We start from the raw sequence: 24,359 nt of genomic DNA on the forward strand, positions 1-24,359 counted from the left end.
TCTTCTCTCCTCTTTCGTCTTCACACGTCAGATATGATTTGTTCCAGGCGTTGGTGGCTTAAGGCTGGGGCCCTTGTCTCTCCTCTCACATGATGGGGTGTGTGTTGCGGTCATGAATATGCTGTTGTTTGCTCTGTCTCATATAACACTCTGAAGATGGACCACCTTGATTAGTATAGCGACAGAGGACATGGGAAATATTGGGACAGGGTTTTAAAGCCTGAATTCCATTTCCCTATAACTGTCAAACACCAAGACTTTATCCTCACAAAGCAGCATCATGGACAATCCTGTGGATGTTTAAGTCCTTTTTCTTCCTGTGTAAAACCTGGATGAATAAAAAGACAAGGACTTGAAGGTCCAGAAGTTAGTGGAGAGAGAAATAACTATAAATGAAGTATTTTGTTGAGGGTTAGATGGGGGGGGGGAATATTTTGGGGCCAGTTAATCTTGAGGGGTCAAAGGGGGTCTAGAACTAGGGTTGTAGTGGTTAGGCCCTGGTCCCAGCCCTGGTCCCAGCCCTGGTCCCAGCCCTGGTCCCAGCCCTGGTCCCAGCCCTGGTCCCAGCCCTGGTCCCAGCCCTGGTCCCAGCCCTGGTTCCCTTCTGTAGCTCTGCTGTTGTTGTAGCCAGGCGGAAGGTGATAATGGAGGAATCTGAGGTCCCGGCTATTGATTTATGGCCGTGTGTTCGCAGCTTGCTGCTCGGCACAGCTACGCAGCAGGACAGGAGTTATCCTGATCCTGAGGGACATATATATTTTTTAATTCTCCAGTCTGCCACCACGCTGCTCCGCTGTGACCAGGGTTTCATTCAGTAAAGCCAGGGGGAGGAGTCAGTCGGTCAGCCAGCCAGTCATTTGGTGGGTAGTCTAGTCCTCCACCGATGAGGTGCAGCTGCAGCTCTGCCAACAAGGGAACAAGGTCACACATTTACAACATTTAGCCTCCTCAGTTTAACACTTCATCTCTGCACACTGTGTTACAGTGTATTAGGAAAATATTCAGAACCCCTTGACTTTTTCCACATTTTGTTACTTCACAGCTTTATTCTAAAATGGATTAAACATTTATTTTTTCTCATCAATCTACACACAACACCCCATAATTATAATTGGCCCAGTGTTGTCCGGGTTATGGGAGGGTTAGGCCGGCCGGGATTTCCTTGTCCCATCGCACTCTAGCGACTCCTTGTGGTTCGCCTGCAAGCTGACTTCGGTCGCCAGCTGGACGGTGTTTCCTCCGACTCATTGGTGCGGCTGGCTTCCGGGTTAAGCGGAGGACGCATGGCTCTCGACCTTCGCCTCTCCCGACTCCGTAGGGGAGTTGCAGCGACGGGACAAGACTGTAACCACCAGTTGGGGAGAAAAAGGGCCAGACTGAGCACTAGATCTCAAGCTGCTGAATAACTCCACAGACCCACATTAGGTCTAGCAGGACAACTCTGGGCCCTAGTGACATGGTTTAGGGGAATAACTCTGGGCCCTAGTGACATGGTTTAGGGGAATAACTCTGGGCCCTAGTGACATGGCTTTAGGGGAATAACTCTGGGCCCTAGTGACATGGTTTAGGGGAATAACTCTGGGCCCTAGTGACATGGCTTTAGGGGAATAACTCTGGGCCCTAGTGACATGGTTTAGGGGAATAACTCTGGGCCCTAGTGACATGGTTTAGGTAATAACTCTGGGCCCTAGTGACATGGCTTTAGGGGAATAACTCTGGGCCCTAGTGACATGGTTTAGGGAATAACTCTGGGCCCTAGTGACATGGTTTAGGGAAAGACTCCAGACCCTAGTGACATGGTTTCAGGGAATAACTCTGGGCCCTAGTGACATGGTTTAGGGGAATAACTCTGGACCCTAGTGATATGGTTTCGGCCAGGGTAATAACTCTGAGCCCTAGTGACATGGTTTAGGCCAGGAGAATAACTATGGGCCCTAGTGACATGGTTTAGGGGAGTAACTCTGGACCCTAGTGATATGGTTTCGGCCAGGGTAATAACTCTGAGCCCTAGTGACATGGTTTAGGCCAGGAGAATAACTATGGGCCCTAGTGACATGGTTTCTATGTAGTTTCCAAAGGCCTGTCTCTTTCAGGCAGGGTCCAGTACTGTATGTGGTCACATGGTTTCAGAGAAGGTCTGTCTCTCTCTTTCTCGTGTGTGTAAGGATCTCAGGAATCTGCTGTCTCATCATCACACAACGCCAGGACACACAGTCAGCCGCTCATCCTGTCTCTCACACTCTCTCACACACACACACACACACACACACACACACACACACACACACACACACACACACCTCTCAGTTTCACAGCAGGGCCGGGCTGACAGACAGAGAACCACGGGGATACGTCCCAAATGGCACCCTATTCCCTAAGTAGTGCACTCCTTTTTACTGGGGTCCTCAGGGCTAGTGCACTATATAGGGAATAGGGTGCCATTCTCTGGTCTAAAGTAGTGCACTATATAGGGAATAGGGTGCCATTCTCTGGTCTAAAGTAGTGCACTATATAGGGAATAGGGTGCCATTCTCTGGTCTAAAGTAGTGCACTATATAGGGAATAGGGTGCCATTCTCTGGTCTAAAGTAGTGCACTATATAGGGAATAGGGTGCCATTCTCTGGTCTAAAGTAGTGCACTATATAGGGAATAGGGTGCCATTCTCTGGTCTAAAGTAGTGCACTATATAGGGAATAGGGTGCCATTCTCTGGTCTAAAGTAGTGCACTATATAGGGAATAGGGTGCCATTTGGGACAGCCTCGTGTTTAACCCTGCGCGTTCTCTCTCACAGAGGTGTGTAAGGAGCACGGCTCAGATTGATTGACAGGCTGTATTGTGTCACCTCCCTCTAAATCAAATCAAATCAAATTGTATTTGTCACATGCTTCGTAAACAACAAGTGTAGACTAACAGTGAAATGCTTACTTAATGGTCCTTTCCAACAATACAGAGAGAAAGAAAATAGAGAAATAATAAAATAAAAACAACACAAGGAATAAATACACAATGAGAAATGAACGATACTGTACTGAACAGTACTGAGTCGGTGCAGGGATACGAGGTAATAACATGGCTGTATACACAGGGTGCCAGTACTGAGTCGGTGCAGGGATACGAGGTCATAACATGGCTGTATACACAGGGTGCCAGTACTGAGTCGGTGCAGGGATACGAGGTAATAACATGGCTGTATACACAGGGTGCCAGTTCTGAGTCGGTGCAGGGATACGAGGTAATAACATGGCTGTATACACAGGGTGCCAGTACTGAGTCGGTGCAGGGATACGAGGTAATAACATGGCTGTATACACAGGGTGCCAGTACTGAGTCGGTGCAGGGATACGAGGTAATAACATGGCTGTATACACAGGGTGCCAGTTCTGAGTCGGTGCAGGGATACGAGGTAATAACATGGCTGTATACACAGGGTGCCAGTTCTGAGTCGGTACAGGGATACGAGGTAATAACATGGCTGTATACACAGGGTGCCAGTTCTGAGTCGGTGCAGGGATACGAGGTAATAACATGGCTGTATACACAGGGTGCCAGTTCCGAGGCGATGTGCAGGGATACGAGGTAATTGAGGTAGATATGTAAATATAGGTAGGGATAAAGTGACTATGCAACAGGATATATAATAAACAGTAGCAGCAGCGTATGTGATGAGTCAAAGAGTTAGTGCAATGCAGATTGTCCGGGCAGCTTTTTGGTTAACTATTTACAAGTACTCAGTATATTTCCGGGTGTCTTCTATGTTCAGTAGAGAGCCTCTATCCAACAGTGGTTAACATAAACCATAGTATCTATCTAGTATCTACTGTAAGCAACAGAAAAGGCAAGGAGCGCGTGAGAGAACACAAACATACGGATATTAGATAACATTTCATTGCCAGCCTTGAATTATTTAAATACACTAGTCAATTAAAGTAATATAAACATGATAAATGGGAACTGTTTTTGATGGTATTACTGCTCAGTAATGGCGCAGACCTTGAAAACATGAAAGCTGATTATGTTATTAGCAATTATAATGAACATGCTGAATCTGGAAACACTATATATCCGGTATAATGTATAGTGAGTGGAAATGACAATGTAATTGCGAGCTGGTTGGCTATACGGCATTCAAATGGCCCCTGTGCTCTGGAGGATTCCATTCTATATTTCCACCAGATAGTGGGGAAGGGTCAATTATATTATAGTGTAGTATTCCATCAATAGGAAATCATTTGTATATATTTGTTTATATTGGAAATGAAACAGTTATAGTGTGTTTTTGAAAATATATGTTTTATATATCTATACATAATAGTGCATTTGGAAAGTATTCAGACCCCTTGACTTTTTCCACATTTTGTTATATTACAGCCTTATTCTGAAATTGATTAAATTGTTTTTTTTCCCCTCATCAATCTATACACAATACCCCATAATGACAAAGCAAAAATTGGATAAAAAATAAAAAACTGATATCACATTTACATAGGTATTCAGACCCTTTACTCAGTGCTTTGTTGAAGCACCTTTGGAAGTGATTACAGCCTCAAGTCTTCTTGGGTATGACGCTACAAGCTTGGCACACCTTTATTTGGGGAGTTTCTCCCATTCTTCTCTGCAGATCCTCTCAAGCTCTGTCAGGTTGGATGAGGAGCGTCGCTGCACAGCTATTTTCAGGTCTCTCCAGAGATGTTCGATCGGGTTCAAGTCCAGGCTCTGGCTGGGCCACTCAAGGACATTCAGAAACTTGTCCTGAAGTCACTCCTGCGTTGTCTTGGCTGTGTGCTTAGGGTCGTTGTCCTGTTGGAAGGTGAACCTTCGCCCCAGTCTGAGGTCCTGAGCGCTCTGGAGCAGGTTTTCATCAAGGATCTCTCTGTACTTTGCTCCGTTCATCTTTGCCTTGATACTGACTAGTCTCCCAGTCCCTGCCACTGAAAAACATCCCCACAGCATGATGCTGCCACCACCATGCTTCACCGTAGGGATGGTGCCAGGTTTCCTCCAGACGTGACGCTTGGCCTTCAGGCCAAAAAGTTCTGTGCCTAGAATCTAGGTGCCTTTTGGCAAACTCCAAGCAGGCTGTCATGTGCCTTTTACAGAGGAGTGGCCTGATTGGTTGAGTGCTGCAGAGATGGTTGTCCTTCTGGAAGGTTCTCCCACTTCCACAGAGGAACTCTAGAGCTCTGTCAGTGACCGTCGGGTTCTTGGTCACCTCCCTGACCAAGGCCCTTCTCCCCCGATTGCTGAGTTTGGCCGGGTGGCCAGCTCTAGGAAGAGTCTTGGTGGTTCCAAACTTTTCCATTTAAGAATGATGGAGGCCACTGTGGTCTTGGGGACCTTCATTGCTGCGGAAATCTGTGCCTCGACACAATCCTGTCTCTGAGCTCTACGGACAATTCCTTCGACCTCATGGCTTGGTTTTTGCTCTGACATGCACTGTCAACTGTGGGACCTTATATTGACAGGTGTGTGCCTTTCCAAATCATGTCCAATCAACTGAATTTACCACAGGTGGACTCCAATCAAGTTGTAGAAACATCTCAAGGATGATCAATGCACCTGAGCTCAATTTAGAGTCTCATAGCAAAGGGTCTGAATACTTATGTAAATAAGGTATTTCTGATTTTCATTTTAATACATTTGCTAAAATTTCTAAAAACCTGTTTTCACTTTGTCATTATGGGGTATTGTGTGTAGATTGCTGAGAACAAAATAATATTTAATCAATTTTAGAATAAGGCTGTAACGCAACAAAATGTGGAAAAAGTCAAGGGGTCTGAATACTTTCTGAAGGCACTGTACCAGTCTGTATACAGTACCAGTCAAAAGTTTGGACACACCTACTCATTCAATGCTTTTTCTTTATTTTGACTATTTTCTTCATTGTAGGATAATAGTGAAGACATAAACTATGAAATAACACATACAGTGGGGGGGTAAAATTATTTAGTCAGCCACCAATGGTCCAAGTTCTCCCACTTAAAAAGACGAGAGAGGCCTGTAATTTTCATCATAGGTACACGTCAACTATGACAGACAAAATGAGATTTTTTTTTCCAGAAAATCACATTGTAGGATTTTTAATGAATTTATTTGCAAATTATGGTAGAAAATAAGTATTTACTTTTTATTTTTAATACTTTTTTTCCCCACTGTATGGAATCATGTAGTAACCAAAAAAGTGTTTATATTTGAGATTCTTCAAAGTAGCCACCCTTTGCCTTGATGACAGCTTTGCACACTGCAAAGGCATTCTCTCCACAGATCCCCCACCCAGTCAAATCAGGGACCCGAACCAGAGACCTCTTGGTCACCAGCCCAAGCTCGCAACCGCCAGGCCCTCAACCATCCAAGACCCCCCACACAGTCCCCCCGAAAAACCTCCCCCTCCAATCCCCACCCCCAAAACTCCCCCATCTCCACCCCCCCTTCCAAGCCACCCTCCCCTCCCCTCCAACCCAATCAAAACCATCACCCACCCGATGCACCAACAAATGCGTGTGCGTGCGTGCGTGCGTGCGTGTGCACGTACAAACGCTTACATGGCATCAGCCAAAGGAAAACAGGCTGGATGTAACAACATTCCTTTATAATGTAATTTCAACTTTTTGTATTTTTTTGTTTTGTTTTTGCTTATTTTTTATTTTTATCTTTGACCGTCATTCTATCCCCCGCCCAGCAACTCCACACCCACTATCCCCCGCCCAGCAACTCCACACCCACTATCCCCCGCCCAGCAACTCCACACCCACTATCCCCCGCCCAGCAACTCCACACCCACTATCCCCCGCCCAGCAACTCCACACCCACTATCCCCCGCCCAGCAACTCCACACCCACTATCCCCGCCCAACAACTCCACACCCACTATCCCCCGCCCAGCAACTCCACACCCACTATCCCCCGCCCAGCAACTCCACACCCACTATCCCCCGCCCAGCAACTCCACACCCACTATCCCCCGCCCAGCAACTCCACACCCACTTGTCTCCAGTTCCACATCCCAACCCTCAGCCCATCCCACCTATCTCTGCTGGCCACCCTCTTCTGATTTCTACCAGCTATATACTGTATCTTCCAACTATGCTGTGATGTTTAACATACAGTTTGAATCTATCAAATCAAATAGAATCCACAGATTGCGAGATGAAGATAAATACTTTTACTAAGAGTGTTAGTATATTAGTAAATGACTGACCAGGTCTCTCCAGATCTCCCAACAATGCTATTTCTAGGGTCCATTTTAGATTAATGTTTTGCTTTTTCAGCCAAGCTGAGACCAGACTAGTAGTAGTAGTAATGGTGGTTGTAGTATTAGTGGTGGTGGTGGTGGTGGTGGTAGTAGTAGTAATGGTGGTTGTAGTATTAGTGGTGGTAGTGGTGGTGGTAGTAATGGTGGTGGTGTTAGTAGTAGTAGTAATGGTGGTTGTAGTATTAGTGGTGGTAGTGGTGGTGGTAGTAATGGTGGTGGTGTTAGTAGTAGTAGTAATGGTGGTTGTAGTATTAGTGGTGGTAGTGGTGGTGGTAGTAATGGTGGTGGTAGTAGTAGTAGTGGTGGTGGTAGTGGTGGTGGTGGTGGTGGTAGTAGGAGTAGTAGTAATGGTGGTTGTAGTATTAGTGGTGGTGGTGGTGGTGGGGTAGTAGTGGTGGTGGTAGTAATGGTGGTGGTGGTGGTAGTAGTAGTAGTGGTGGTTGTAGTATTAGTGGTGGTGGTGGTAGTGGTGATGGTGGTGGTAGTAGTAGTAGTAGTAATGGTGGTGGTGGTGGTGGTGGTAGTATTAGTAGTAATGGTGGTTGTAGTAGTGGTGGTAGTAGTGGTGGTGGTGGTAGTAGTAGTAGTAATAGTGGTGGTGTTAGTAGTAGTAGTAATGGTGGTTGTAGTGGTAGTGGTGGTAGTAGTAGTAATGGTGGTTGTAGTATTAGTGGTAGTAGTGGTGGTGGTGGTGGTGGTAGTGGTGGTGGTAGTAGTAGTAGTAATAGTGACGGTGGTAGTAGTGGTGGTAATGGTGGTTGTAGTATTAGTGGTGGTAGTGGTGGTGGTAGTAATGGTGGTGGTGTTAGTAGTAGTAGTAATGGTGGTTGTAGTATTAGTGGTGGTAGTGGTGGTGGTAGTAATGGTGGTGGTAGTAGTAGTGGTGGTGGTAGTGGTGGTGGTGGTGGTGGTAGTAGGAGTAGTAGTAATGGTGGTTGTAGTATTAGTGGTGGTGGTAGAGTAGTAGTGGTGGTGGTAGTAATGGTGGTGGTGGTGGTAGTGGTGATGGTGGTGGTAGTAGTAGTAGTAGTAGTAATGGTGGTGGTGGTGGTGGTGGTGGTGGTAGTATTAGTAGTAGTGGTGGTAGTAGTGGTGGTGGTGGTAGTAGTGGTGGTGGTGGTAGTATTAGTAGTAGTAGTAATGGTGGTGGTGGTGGTGGTGGTGGTGGTAGTATTAGTAGTAGTGGTGGTAGTAGTGGTGGTGGTGGTAGTAGTGGTGGTGGTGGTAGTATTAGTAGTAGTGGTGGTGGTGGTAGTAGTATTAGCTGTGGTAGTAGTAGATGTGTTGTAGAAGTAGTAGCGGTGGTAGTAGTGGTGGTAGTAGTAGTTGTGGTAGTGGTAGTAATGGTGGTGGTAGTATTAATGTTGGTAGTAGTATTAGTGTTGGTTGAAGTATTAGTAGTAGTGGTGGTAGTAGTAGTGGTGGTAGTTGTGGTGGTGGTGGTAGTAATGGTGGTGGTAGTAGTAGTGTTGGTAGTGGTGGTGGAATATATGGTGGTGGCAGTAGTAGTGTTGGTAGTAGTAGTAGTGTTGGTTGAAGTATTAGTAGTAGTGGTTTTAGTATTAGTGGTGGTGGTGGTAGTGGTGATGGTGGTGGTAGTAGTAGTAGTAGTAGTAATGGTGGTGGTGGTGGTGGTGGTGGTGGTAGTATTAGTAGTAGTGGTGGTAGTAGTGGTGGTGGTGGTAGTAGTGGTGGTGGTGGTAGTATTAGTAGTAGTGGTGGTGGTGGTAGTAGTATTAGCTGTGGTAGTAGTAGATGTGTTGTAGAAGTAGTAGCGGTGGTAGTAGTGGTGGTAGTAGTAGTTGTGGTAGTGGTAGTAATGGTGGTGGTAGTATTAATGTTGGTAGTAGTATTAGTGTTGGTTGAAGTATTAGTAGTAGTGGTGGTAGTAGTAGTGGTGGTAGTTGTGGTGGTGGTGGTAGTAATGGTGGTGGTAGTAGTAGTGTTGGTAGTGGTGGTGGAATATATGGTGGTGGCAGTAGTAGTGTTGGTAGTAGTAGTAGTGTTGGTTGAAGTATTAGTAGTAGTGGTTTTAGTATTAGTGGTGGTGGTGGTAGTAGTGTTGGTAGTAGTAGTAGTAGTGGTGTTGTAGAAGTAGTAGTGGTGGTAGTAGTTGTGGTAGTAGTAGTTGTGGTAGTAGTAGTTGTGGTAGTAGTGGTAGTAGTAATGGTGGTGGTAGTAGTAGTGTTGGTAGTAGTAGTAGTAGTAGTGGTGGTAGTAGTGGTGATAGTAGTGTGGTGATAGTAGTGGTGGTAGTAGTAGTAATGGTGGTGGTAGTAGTGGTGGTAGTAGTAATGGTGGTAGTAGTAGTGGTAGTAGTGGTGGTAGTAGTGGTGGTAGTAGTAGTAATGGTGGTTGTAGTAGTGGTAGTAGTGGTGGTGGTAGTAGTAATGGTGGTTGTAATAGTAGTAGTAGTAGTAGTAGTGGTGGTGGTAGTAGTAGCAGTAGTAGTAGTAGCAATATTAGTGGTAGTGGTGGTAGTAATGGTAGTAGTGGTCTGTAGTGGTGTAGTGGTGCTGAGGGCCACATTATGCTGGTCTGTAGTGGTGCTCTAAGGGCCACATTCTGCTGGTCTGTAGTGGTGTAGTTGTGCTGAGGGCCGTATTCTGTGTTCTGCTCTCTTCTATAGTATTTATTTGCTTTGATGAGCTCGGCTGTCTGCTGTCCAACCCCCTCCTCCTGCTCCTCCTCCTCCCCCCCCCCTGCTGCGCCTCCACCTCCTCTTCATCTCCCTCTTCCTCCTCCTCCTTCTCCTCCTATTGAGGGAGCGAGCCCACAGATAATTCAGGAACGATTCGAATACGTCACCCGCGTCTCAGAGAGAAATGAAGCTGAATACTTGTTCAAAACAGTCTCACACACACTCACATGTGCACACACACATACACACACGCGCCCACATCCAGCAGCAATAGCTCAGCCTTATTGAACCCCCCTAGCTAACCAACATAACAAACCCCCCCTAGCTAACCAACATAACAAACCCCCCCTAGCTAACCAACATAACAAACCCCCTAGCTAACCAACATAACAAACCCCCTAGCTAACCAACATAACAAACCCCCTAGCTAACCAACATAACAAACCCCCCCTAGCTAACCAACATAACAAACCCCCCTAGCTAACCAACATAACAAACCCCCCTAGCTAACCAACATAACAAACCCCCCCTAGCTAACCAACATAACAAACCCCCCTAGCTAACCAACATAACAAACCCCCTAGCTAACCAACATAACAAACCCCCTAGCTAACCAACATAACAAACCCCCTAGCTAACCAACATAACAAAACCCCCTAGCTAACCAACATAACAAACCCCCTAGCTAACCAACATAACAAACCCCCTAGCTAACCAACATAACAAACCCCCCTAGCTAACCAACATAACAAACCCCCCCTAGCTAACCAACATAACAAACCCCCCTAGCTAACCAACATAACAAACCCCCCTAGCTAACCAACATAACAAACCCCCTAGCTAACCAACATAACAAACCCCCCCTAGCTAACCAACATAACAAACCCCCCCTAGCTAACCAACATAAAAAACCCTCCGTCAGCTGTATTAGCAGACTCGGAGTCAGTCCCCTTCTCTCTCTGCCTTTGTCTCCTGCTCTCTCTCTCTCTCTCTCTCTCTCTCTCTCTCCCCCGCTCTCTCTCTCTCTCTCCCCCGCTCTCTCTCTCTCTCCCCCGCTCTCTCTCTCCCCGCTCTCTCTCTCTCTCTCCCCGCTCTCTCTCTCTCTCCCCCGCTCTCTCTCTCTCTCTCCCCTGCCCTCTCTCTCTCTCTCCCCCGCTCTCTCTCTCTCTCCCCCGCTCTCTCTCTCTCTCGCCCGCTCTCTCTCTCTCTCTCTCGCTCTCTCTTTCTCTTTCTCTCTTTCTCTGTCTCTCTCTCTCCTCTGATTCTGCAGATCATAAAATAGCCAGCCGGGTCGAAGAAGGAAGGAAGGCTGCAAGGACGGCCTCACAAATCTCACACAAACACTTCAATAGATAACTCCTCTTCTCCTTTCTCCCTCTCCCTTAACTCTATCGCTCTTTTCTCTCTCTCTCTCACATACTTCCTTTCAACTATTCATCCAGCCATTTCAGTCGTTCATTACAGAAAATATTCTCGCTGACTCTTACACTCTAGGACTGTATGGAACTCACACACACACGCTTAAGTACGCACGCACACACAATGTAGCTAGAGAGAGGGAGAGAGAGAGAGAGAGAGAGAGAGAGAGAGAGAGAGAGAGAGAGAGAGAGAGAGAGAGAGAGAGAGAGAGAGAGAGAGAGAGAGAAAGAGAGAGAGAGAGAAAGAGAGACCGAGAGAGAGAGAGAGAGAGAGAGAGAGAGAGAGAGAGGATCTAGGCCTGGAGACTAACACTGGACTAATAATACTGACAGGAGGATCTAGGCCTGGAGACTAACACAGGACTAATAATACCGACAGGAGGATCTAGGCCTGGAGACTAACACAGGACTAATAATACCGACAGGAGGATCTAGGCCTGGAGACTAACACAGGACTAATAATACCGACAAGAGGATCTAGGCCTGGAGACTAACACAGGACTAATAATACCGACAGGAGGATCTGGGCCTGGAGACTAACACAGGACTAATAATACCGACAGGAGGATCTAGGCCTGGAGACTAACACAGGACTAATAATACCGACAGGAGGATCTAGGCCTGGAGACTAACACAGGACTAATAATACCGACAGGAGGATCTAGGCCTGGAGACTAACACAGGACTAATAATACCGACAGGAGGATCTAGGCCTGGAGACTAACACAGGACTAATAATACAGACAGGAGGATCTAGGCCTGGAGACTAACACAGGACTAATAATACCGACAGGAGGATCTAGGCCTGGAGACTAACACAGGACTAATAATACCGACAGGAGGATCTAGGCCTGGAGACTAACACAGGACTAATAATACCGACAGGAGGATCTGGGCCTGGAGACTAACACAGGACTAATAATACCGACAGGAGGATCTAGGCCTGGAGACTAACACAGGACTAATAATACCGACAGGAGGATCTAGGCCTGGAGACTAACACAGGACTAATAATACCGACAGGAGGATCTAGGCCTGGAGACTAACACAGGACTAATAATACCGACAGGAGGATCTAGGACTGGAGACTAACAATAAGAACACCATTGTGAGGGTTGAGATGCTACTGTTTGAGCTACGTAGTTCTGGGTTGGGTACAATTTGGATTCGTCTGTTCATTTTACATGTACATTTTTAGTCACATTCCTTCTGCATCCGGTGATATCGACCATTAGTCTGTGTGATAAACGGGGGCTGAGCTAGAGCGGATCCACAAGACACACAAGAGTCGTTAGAAGGTAAGGAATTCTTCTACATAGAAGATCATAGGAAATCCCAGGACATAGTGTCTAATTCTGTAATAAGATCACATTGTGCCGTCACAAACTCCACTCAGTTGTCACTGACTAGTTGGATATTCATTTCCCACTGAGCAAACAATTTCTGTACTTACAGCATTCTTATCAATACATTTTTTTCCGGGTTTTTGTTTGGTGGGCCTTTTTTTTATTTGATTGACATTTGTAAAAAAAAAAAAAAACGAATTAATGCAGCTGTTAATATCAAATTGTTTTGTGTTATACTTGTAGCTCTGGTTGTCCTGAAAATAAAATGGTAAAACACTTCAATGTGAGGCTTAATATGAGGGAAGAGCTAAAATGTAAATGTAAGAGCAAGCAGATGAATTAAAGTAGTGAATTTCAGCTTGTTTTGCTGTGAGAATCCTGGTTACATTGGAGGTAATGTACTCATCCATACATTAGTGATCCATACATTAGTGATCCATACATTAGAGGTCCATACATCAGTGATCCATACATTATTGAGCCATACATTATTGATCTATACATTAGCGATCAATACATTAGTGAACCATACATTAGTGAGCCATACATTAGTGAACCATACATTAGTGAACCATACATTAGTGAGCCATACATTAGTGAGCTATACATTAGTGAGCCATACATTAGTGAGCCATACATTAGATGTGTGGGCGAGGGATCACGGAGTAGGGAATTAGAATACAGTATGTTCTGTTCTCTCTGTTCTGTTCTGTCTCTCTCTCTGTCTCTCTCTCTCTCTCTCTCTCTCTCTCTCTCTCTCTCTCTCTCTCTCTCTCTCTCTCTCTCTCTCTCTCTCTCTCTCTCTCTCTCTCTCTTTCACTCTCTCTTGCTCTCTCTTCCACAGCTACATCATGTTACTATGGTAACACAGCAGCAGTATATGTTCTATTCTATTCTGTTCTATTCTCTCTCTGCAGGGTAATGAAGCGGAGTCTAATTTGCCATTTGAAAATGTTCCTCTGCTGGACGTGATAACTCTGACATCGCTCTGCCATGCCTTCCTGTGTGTGTGTCTCAGCTGTCACGTTAGGGGAGTAACAGAGATGTATAATTCCCTGTGAATATCATTAGAATGGAAACAGACTACAGTCAGCTAAAGATTTCTCTTAAATCCAGTGTGTGCGCTGGAAGTGTGGCTGTGGGTATAAACTCCTAAATCTTCCTACGGCCCTCTCTCTCCCCCAGAGACTGTTACTAAGTACAGTAGTAGACCACCCCCCCTGCAACCTACTCACCTCCATCCCATCCCCCTCTCTCTCTCTCTCTCCCTCTTTCTCCCTTCCCCCTTTCTCTTTCGCGCTCGCTCTCATTCTGTCTCTCTCTCTCTCTCTCCCTTCCTCTCTCTCTCTCTCAGCCTCTTTTTCTCTCTCTCTCTCTCTCTCTCTCTCTCTCTCTCTCTCTCTCTCTCTCTCTCTCTCTCTCTCTCTCTCCCTTCCTCTCTCTCTCTCTCTGCCTCTTTCTCTCTCTCTCTCTCTCTCTCTCTCTCTCTCTCTCTCTCTCTCTCTCTCTCTCTCTCTCTCTCTCTCTCTCTCTCTCTCTCTCCCTTCCTCTCTCTCTCTCTCTGCCTCTTTCTCTCTCTCTCTCTCTCTCTCTCTCTCTCTCTCTCTCTCTCTCTCTCTCTCTCTCTCTCTCTCTCTCTCGCAGCAGCCGGTGCTGTGCATGCCTGGGGACAGAGGAAATCACCCATCTAAGAGTGCAAATGGCTTCAGTGTGACTGATTGTGTGTGTTATTAGTATCGGTATGTGTGCACTTGTGTGTGTGTGTTCCGCTGTGTGTGTGTTTGTTCCGCTGTGTGTGTGTGTGTTCCGCTGTGTGTGTGTGTGTTCCACTGTGTGTGTGTGTGTTCCGCTGTGTGTGTGTGTGTGTTCCGCTGTGTGTGTGTGTGTGTATGTAAGCTGTGCCTCAGTGTTCCCTGCAGTTGCTGTGCTTTAAATGGTATTCCCCGATGCTGCTTTTGATTGCACTGACACTGCCGTCCCCCACAGTGTGTGTGCATGTCTGTCTGTGTGTGTGTGAGTGTGTTTGTGTGTATGTTTTTGTGCATGTGTCATTACAACAAACTACTGACACAACCATGTTAACCCAAACACATACACAACTAATGCCAGGTAGTCCTTTCATAACAGTCTGTAACATGTTATTAATGCCAGGTAGTCCTTTCATAACGGTCCGTAACATGTTATTAATGCCAGGTAGTCCTTTCATAACAGTCTGTAACATGTTATTAATGCCAGGTAGTCCTTTCATAACAGTCTGTAACATGTTATTAATGCCAGGTAGTCCTTTCATAACAGTCTGTAACGTGTTATTAATGCCAGGTAGTCCTTTCATAACAGTCTGTAACATGTTATTAATGCCAGGTAGTCCTTTCATAACAGTCTGTAACATGTTATTAATGCCAGGTAGTCCTTTCATAACAGTCTGTAACATGTTATTAATGCCAGGTAGTCCTTTCATAACGGTCCGTAACATGTTATTAATGCCAGGTAGTCCTTTCATAACAGTCTGTAACGTGTTATTAATGCCAGGTAGTCCTTTCATAACAGTCTGTAACATGTTATTAATGCCAGGTAGTCCTTTCATAACAGTCTGTAACATGTTATTAATGCCAGGTAGTCCTTTCATAACAGTCTGTAACATGTTATTAATGCCAGGTAGTCCTTTCATAACAGTCTGTAACATGTTATTAATGCCAGGTAGTCCTTTCATAACAGTCTGTAACATGTTATTAATGCCAGGTAGTCCTTTCATAACAGTCTGTAACATGTTATTAATGCCAGGTAGTCCTTTCATAACAGTCTGTAACATGTTATTAATGCCAGGTAGTCCTTTCATAACAGTCTGTAACATGTTATTAATGCCAGGTAGTCCTTTCATAACAGTCTGTAACATGTTATTAATGCCAGGTAGTCCTTTCATAACAGTCTGTAACATGTTATTAATGCCAGGTAGTCCTTTCATAACAGTCTGTAACATGTTATTAATGCCAGGTAGTCCTTTCATAACAGTCTGTAACATGTTATTAATGCCAGGTAGTCCTTTCATAACAGTCTGTAACATGTTATTAATGCCAGGTAGTCCTTTCATAACAGTCTGTAACATGTTATTAATGCCAGGTAGTCCTTTCATAACAGTCTGTAACGTGTTATTAATGCCAGGTAGTCCTTTCATAACAGTCTGTAACATGTTATTAATGCCAGGTAGTCCTTTCATAACAGTCTGTAACATGTTATTAATGCCAGGTAGTCCTTTCATAACAGTCTGTAACGTGTTATTAATGCCAGGTAGTCCTTTCATAACAGTCTGTAACATGTTATTAATGCCAGGTAGTCCTTTCATAACAGTCTGTAACATGTTATTAATGCCAGGTAGTCCTTTCATAACAGTCTGTAACATGTTATTAATGCCAGGTAGTCCTTTCATAACGGTCCGTAACATGTTATTAATGCCAGGTAGTCCTTTCATAACAGTCTGTAACATGTTATTAATGCCAGGTAGTCCTTTCATAACAGTCTGTAACATGTTATTAATGCCAGGTAGTCCTTTCATAACAGTCTGTAACATGTTATTAATGCCAGGTAGTCCTTTCATAACAGTCTGTAACATGTTATTAATGCCAGGTAGTCCTTTCATAACAGTCTGTAACATGTTATTAATGCCAGGTAGTCCTTTCATAACAGTCTGTAACATGTTATTAATGCCAGGTAGTCCTTTCATAACAGTCTGTAACATGTTATTAATGCCAGGTAGTCCTTTCATAACAGTCTGTAACATGTTATTAATGCCAGGTAGTCCTTTCATAACAGTCTGTAACATGTTATTAGGTTATTGATATTTTATTTTGTTGGATATTGAAAGTAGGATATTGTTAACAGGAATCAGCGTTACATCAATCTATTGTTAACAGGAATCGGCGTTACATCAATCTATTGTTAACAGGAATCAGCGTTACATCAATCTATTGTTAACAGGAATCGGCGTTACATCAATCTATTGTTAACAGGAATCGGCGTTACATCAATCTATTGTTAACAGGAATCGGCGTTACATCAATCTATTGTTAACAGGAATCGGCGTTACATCAATCTATTCATTTGTTTCTAAATACATAAATGCTTTATTATTAGGGCTTCATCTGAGACAAGTGTACATGATTTTGCTTAGGAAAAAAAGATGCATTTATTTGAGAAAGACTATGCAAATGTGTCAGTGTGTATGGAACACAAACAATAGAACGTGCTGCTGTATGGAACACAAACAATAGAATGTGCTGCTGTATAGAACACAAACAATAGAACGTGCTGCTGTATGGAACACAAACAATAGAATGTGCTGCTGTATAGAACACAAACAATAGAATGTGCTGCTGTATAGAACACAAACAATAGAATGTGCTGCTGTATAGAACATTAAACAATAGAATGTGCTGCTGTATGGAACACAAACAATAGAATGTGCTGCTGTATAGAACACAAACAATAGAATGTGCTGCTGTATAGAACATTAAACAATAGAATGTGCTGCTGTATAGAACATTAAACAATCTCTAGGTTTCTTCCTAGGCTTTCGCCTTTCTAGGGAGTTTTTCCTAGCCACCGTGCTTCTACACCTGCATTACTAGCTGTTTGGGGTTTTAGGCTGGGTTTCTGTACAGCACTTCGAGATATTAGCTGATGTAAGAAGGGCTATATAAAATAAAATTGATTGATTGATTGATTGATAGAACGTGCTGCTGTATAGAACACAAACAATAGAATGTGCTGCTGTATAGAACACAAACAATAGAATGTGCTGCTGTATAGAACACAAACAATAGAATGTGCTGCTGTATAGAACATTAAACAATAGAACGTGCTGCTGTATAGAACACAAACAATAGAATGTGCTGCTGTATAGAACATTAAACAATAGAACCTGCTGCTGTATAGAACACAAACAATAGAATGTGCTGCTGTATAGAACACAAACAATAGAATGTGCTGCTGTATAGAACACAAACAATAGAATGTGCTGCTGTATAGAACATTAAACAATAGAACGTGCTGCTGTATAGAACACAAACAATAGAATGTGCTGCTGTATAGAACATTAAACAATAGAACCTGCTGCTGTATAGAACACAAACAATAGAATGTGCTGCTGTATAGAACACAAACAATAAAATGTGCTGCTGTATAGAACATTGAACAATAGAATGTGCTGCTGTATAGAACACAAACAATAGAATGTGCTGCTGTATAGAACATTAAACAATAGAACGTGCTGCTGTATAGAACACAAACAATAGAATGTGCTGCTGTATAGAACATTAAACAATAGAACGTGCTGCTGTATAGAACACAAACAATAGAATGTGCTGCTGTATAGAACATTAAACAATAGAATGTGCTGCTGTATAGAACACAAACAATAGAATGTGCTGCTGTATAGAACACAAACAATAGAACGTGCTGCTGTATAGAACACAAACAATAGAATGTGCTGCTGTATAGAACACAAACAATAGAATGTGCTGCTGTATAGAACACAAACAGTAGAACGTGCTGCTGTATAGAACACAAACAATAGAACGTGCTACTGTATAGAACACAAACAATAGAATGTGCTGCTGTATAGAACACAAACAGTAGAACGTGCTGCTGTATAGAACACAAACAATAGAATGTGCTGCTGTATAGAACACAAACAGTAGAATGTGCTGCTGTATAGAACACAAACAGTAGAACGTGCTGCTGTATAGAACACAAACAATAGAATGTGCTGCTGTATAGAACACAAACAATAGAACGTGCTGCTGTATAGAACACAAACAGTAGAACGTGCTGCTGTTTAGAACATAAACAATAGAATGTGCTGCTGTATAGAACATTAAACAATAGAACGTGCTGCTGTATAGAACACAAACAATAGAACGTGCTGCTGTATAGAACACAAACAATAGAACGTGCTGCTGTATAGAACACAAACAATAGAATGTGCTGCTGTATAGAACACAAACAATAGAATGTGCTGCTGTATAGAACACAAACAGTAGAACGTGCTGCTGTATAGAACACAAACAGTAGAACGTGCTGCTGTATAGAACACAAACAATAGAATGTGCTGCTGTATAGAACACAAACAATAGAACATGCTGCTGTATAGAACACAAACAATAGAACGTGCTGCTGTATAGAACACAAACAATAGAATGTGCTGCTGTATAGAACACAAACAATAGAATGTGCTGCTGTATAGAACACAAACAATAGAATGTGCTGCTGTATAGAACACAAACAATAGAACGATGCTGCTGTTTAGAACATAAACAATAGAATGTGCTGCTGTATAGAACATTAAACAATAGAACGTGCTGCTGTATAGAACACAAACAATAGAACGTGCTGCTGTATAGAACACAAACAATAGAATGTGCTGCTGTATAGAACACAAACAATAGAATGTGCTGCTGTATAGAACACAAACAGTAGAACGTGCTGCTGTATAGAACACAAACAGTAGAACGTGCTGCTGTATAGAACACAAACAGTAGAACGTGCTGCTGTATAGAACACAAACAATAGAATGTGCTGCTGTATAGAACACAAACAATAGAACATGCTGCTGTATAGAACACAAACAATAGAACGTGCTGCTGTATAGAACACAAACAATAGAATGTGCTGCTGTATAGAACACAAACAATAGAATGTGCTGCTGTATAGAACACAAACAATAGAATGTGCTGCTGTATAGAACACAAACAATAGAACGTGCTGCTGTTTAGAACATAAACAATAGAATGTGCTGCTGTATAGAACATTAAACAATAGAACGTGCTGCTGTATAGAACACAAACAATAGAACGTGCTGCTGTATAGAACACAAACAATAGAATGTGCTGCTGTATAGAACACAAACAATAGAATGTGCTGCTGTATAGAACACAAACAATAGAACGTGCTGCTGTTTAGAACATAAACAATAGAATGTGCTGCTGTATAGAACATTAAACAATAGAACGTGCTGCTGTATAGAACACAAACAATAGAATGTGCTGCTGTATAGAACACAAACAATAGAACGTGCTGCTGTATAGAACACAAACAATAGAACGTGCTGCTGTATAGAACACAAACAATAGAACGTGCTGCTGTATAGAACACAAACAATAGAATGTGCTGCTGTATAGAACACAAACAATAGAATGTGCTGCTGTATAGAACACAAACAGTAGAACGTGCTGCTGTATAGAACACAAACAGTAGAATGTGCTGCTGTATAGAACACAAACAATAGAACGTGCTGCTGTATAGAACACAAACAATAGAATGTGCTGCTGTATAGAACACAAACAATAGAATGTGCTGCTGTATAGAACACAAACAGTAGAACGTGCTGCTGTATAGAACACAAACAGTAGAACGTGCTGCTGCTGTATAGAACACAAACAATAGAACGTGCTGCTGCTGTATAGAACACAAACAGTAGAACGTGCTGCTGCTGTATAGAACACAAACAATAGAATGTGCTGCTGTATAGAACACAAACAGTAGAACGTGCTGCTGTATAGAACACAAACAGTAGAACGTGCTGCTGCTGTATAGAACACAAACAATAGAATGTGCTGCTGTATAGAACACAAACAATAGAACGTGCTGCTGTATAGAACACAAACAATAGAACGTGCTGCTGTATAGAACACAAACAATAGAACGTGCTGCTGTATAGAACACAAACAATAGAACGTGCTGCTGTATAGAACACAAACAATAGAACGTGCTGCTGTATAGAACACAAACAATAGAATGTGCTGCTGTATAGAACACAAACAGTAGAACGTGCTGCTGTATAGAACACAAACAGTAGAACGTGCTGCTGTATAGAACACAAACAGTAGAACGTGCTGCTGTATAGAACACAAACAGTAGAACGTGCTGCTGTATAGAACACAAACAGTAGAACGTGCTGCTGTATAGAACACAAACAGTAGAACGTGCTGCTGTATAGAACACAAACAGTAGAACGTGCTGCTGTATAGAACACAAACAATAGAACGTGCTGCTGTATAGAACACAAACAATAGAACGTGCTGCTGTATAGAACACAAACAATAGAACGTGCTGCTGTATAGAACACAAACAATAGAATGTGCTGCTGTATAGAACACAAACAATAGAACGTGCTGCTGTATAGAACACAAACAATAGAACGTGCTGCTGTATAGAACACAAACAATAGAATGTGCTGCTGTATAGAACACAAACAATAGAATGTGCTGCTGTATAGAACACAAACAATAGAACGTGCTGCTGTTTAGAACATAAACAATAGAATGTGCTGCTGTATAGAACATTAAACAATAGAACGTGCTGCTGTATAGAACACAAACAATAGAATGTGCTGCTGTATAGAACACAAACAATAGAACGTGCTGCTGTATAGAACACAAACAATAGAACGTGCTGCTGTATAGAACACAAACAATAGAACGTGCTGCTGTATAGAACACAAACAATAGAATGTGCTGCTGTATAGAACACAAACAGTAGAATGTGCTGCTGTATAGAACACAAACAATAGAACGTGCTGCTGTATAGAACACAAACAATAGAATGTGCTGCTGTATAGAACACAAACAATAGAATGTGCTGCTGTATAGAACACAAACAGTAGAACGTGCTGCTGTATAGAACACAAACAGTAGAACGTGCTGCTGCTGTATAGAACACAAACAATAGAACGTGCTGCTGTATAGAACACAAACAGTAGAACGTGCTGCTGCTGTATAGAACACAAACAATAGAATGTGCTGCTGTATAGAACACAAACAGTAGAACGTGCTGCTGTATAGAACACAAACAGTAGAACGTGCTGCTGCTGTATAGAACACAAACAATAGAATGTGCTGCTGTATAGAACACAAACAATAGAACGTGCTGCTGTATAGAACACAAACAATAGAACGTGCTGCTGTATAGAACACAAACAATAGAACGTGCTGCTGTATAGAACACAAACAATAGAACGTGCTGCTGTATAGAACACAAACAATAGAACGTGCTGCTGTATAGAACACAAACAATAGAATGTGCTGCTGTATAGAACACAAACAATAGAACGTGCTGCTGTGTAGAACACAAACAATAGAACGTGCTGCTGTATAGAACACAAACAATAGAACGTGCTGCTGTATAGAACACAAACAATAGAACGTGCTGCTGTATAGAACACAAACAATAGAACGTGCTGCTGTATAGAACACAAACAATAGAATGTGCTGCTGTATAGAACACAAACAATAGAATGTGCTGCTGTATAGAACACAAACAGTAGAACGTGCTGCTGTATAGAACACAAACAGTAGAACGTGCTGCTGCTGTATAGAACACAAACAATAGAACGTGCTGCTGTATAGAACACAAACAGTAGAACGTGCTGCTGCTGTATAGAACACAAACAATAGAATGTGCTGCTGTATAGAACACAAACAGTAGAACGTGCTGCTGTATAGAACACAAACAATAGAATGTGCTGCTGTATAGAACACAAACAATAGAACGTGCTGCTGTTTAGAACATAAACAATAGAATGTGCTGCTGTATAGAACACAAACAATAGAACGTGCTGCTGTATAGAACACAAACAATAGAACGTGCTGCTGTATAGAACACAAACAATAGAACGTGCTGCTGTATAGAACACAAACAATAGAACGTGCTGCTGTATAGAACACAAACAATAGAACGTGCTGCTGTATAGAACACAAACAATAGAACGTGCTGCTGTATAGAACACAAACAATAGAACGTGCTGCTGTATAGAACACAAACAATAGAACGTGCTGCTGCATAGAACACAAACAATAGAATGTGCTGCTGTATAGAACACAAACAGTAGAACGTGCTGTTGTATAGAACACAAACAATAGAACGTGCTGCTGTATAGAACATTAAACAATAAAACGTGCTGCTGTATAGAACATTAAACAATAGAACGTGCTGCTGTATAGAACACAAACAATAGAATGTGCTGCTGTATAGAACACAAACAATAGAATGTGCTGCTGTATAGAACACAAACAATAGAATGTGCTGCTGTATAGAACACAAACAGTAGAACGTGCTGCTGTATAGAACACAAACAGTAGAACGTGCTGCTGTATAGAACACAAACAATAGAACGTGCATACAGTAGATGTTTGTTCACTGTATGTACAGCGAAGACATCTCCCGACATCTGTAATGATTTTCCACTTAGTGTAAACACAGATATCCCCATAGAGGACCCTGTGTTTTTTAATGGCTGTTTAGTAACACAGTACAGTAATACAACACTACAAAAACATACCCATTAAAAACGTCAAACTGTACATATCGACTGCCAATGACAGAGTAAAACAGGTAACACATCTCAGGTTATGTGTCTGTGATGGAACAATCTCGTCATCTTTTTATCGAATGTCTTTCTTACCTCTCTGAGCCACTACTGTCCTTCACTGTGTTCTCTCCTTCTCATCTGTCCATCCGGTCCACCGCAGAGAGGAGGAGGAGAAGATAAAGACAGGAGAGTGGAGAGAAAGAGTCCAGTGTCCCAGTCCCACACTCCAGCATAACAGCCACTCAGCGGAGTGTGTCCATGCATGCTTATGAGAATGTGTGTGTGTGTGTGTGTGTATGTCTGTGTGTGTGTATGTCTGTGTGTGTATGTCTGTGTATGTCTGTGTGTGTCTGTGTGTGTATGTCTGTGTGTGTGTGTGTGTGTATGTCTGTGTGTGTACGCGTGTCAGCGTAAAGATATGTGTAGAGGTTCTGATGCAAGCGCGTGAGTCCGAGTGGATTCTCTTACCCAGTTGGGTTCAGAGCAGCCGTAGAGAACACAAGAGGAGTTGATGTTTCCACACATCCACCAACACTGTTCACTGTACAGGATACATACCTCAGCAGCTTCCCCTTCCTCTTTCTCTTTCCTCAGTAAGTTATGTTCCTCCTCCTGTCTTCTTCTGCTCTCTCTCTCTCTCTCTCTCTCTCTCTCTCTCTCTCTCGCTCTCTCTCTCTCTCTCTCTCTCTCTCTCTCTCTCCCCTGTGTATGGTGGTGACAGGCGACGTAGCTGTTCTTTAATCCATTTAAAGCAGGGTATTTATACCACCAAGGCCCTTTCAAGTTGTCTCCTGCAAGACTCAGCTTTTTCTGTGACTTTCAAACTACAGTACAGCAGAAGAAATAGCTCTCTGTCTCTCACCGCTCTCTCTCTCTGCCTCCTACACCTCCTCACTCTCTCTCTCTCTCTCTCTCTCTCTCTCTCTCTCTCTCTCTCTCTCTCTCTCTCTCTCTCTCTCTCTCTCTCTCTCTCTCTCTCTCTCTCTCTCTCTCTCTCCTCTCTCCTCTTTCTCTCTCTCTCTCTCCTCTCTCTCTCTCTCTTTCTCCTCTCTCCTCTCTCCTCTTTCTCTCTCTCCTCTCTCCTCTCTCTCTCTCTCCTCTCTCCTCTTTCTCTCTCTCCTCTCTCCTCTTTCTCTCTCTCCTCTCTCCTCTTTCTCTCTCTCCTCTCTCCTCTTTCTCTCTCTCCTCTTTCTCTCTCTCTCTCTCTCTCTCTCTCTCTCTCTCTCTCTCTCTCTCCTCTCTCCTCTTTCTCTCTCTCCTCTCTCCTCTTTCTCTCTCTCCTCTCTCCTCTTTCTCTCTCTCCTCTTTCTCTCTCTCTCTCTCTCTCTCTCTCTCTCTCTCCTC

The sequence above is a fragment of the Coregonus clupeaformis genome, chromosome 6, assembly GCF_020615455.1.
Source record: "Coregonus clupeaformis isolate EN_2021a chromosome 6, ASM2061545v1, whole genome shotgun sequence".
Classification (NCBI taxonomy): Eukaryota; Metazoa; Chordata; class Actinopteri; order Salmoniformes; family Salmonidae; genus Coregonus; species Coregonus clupeaformis.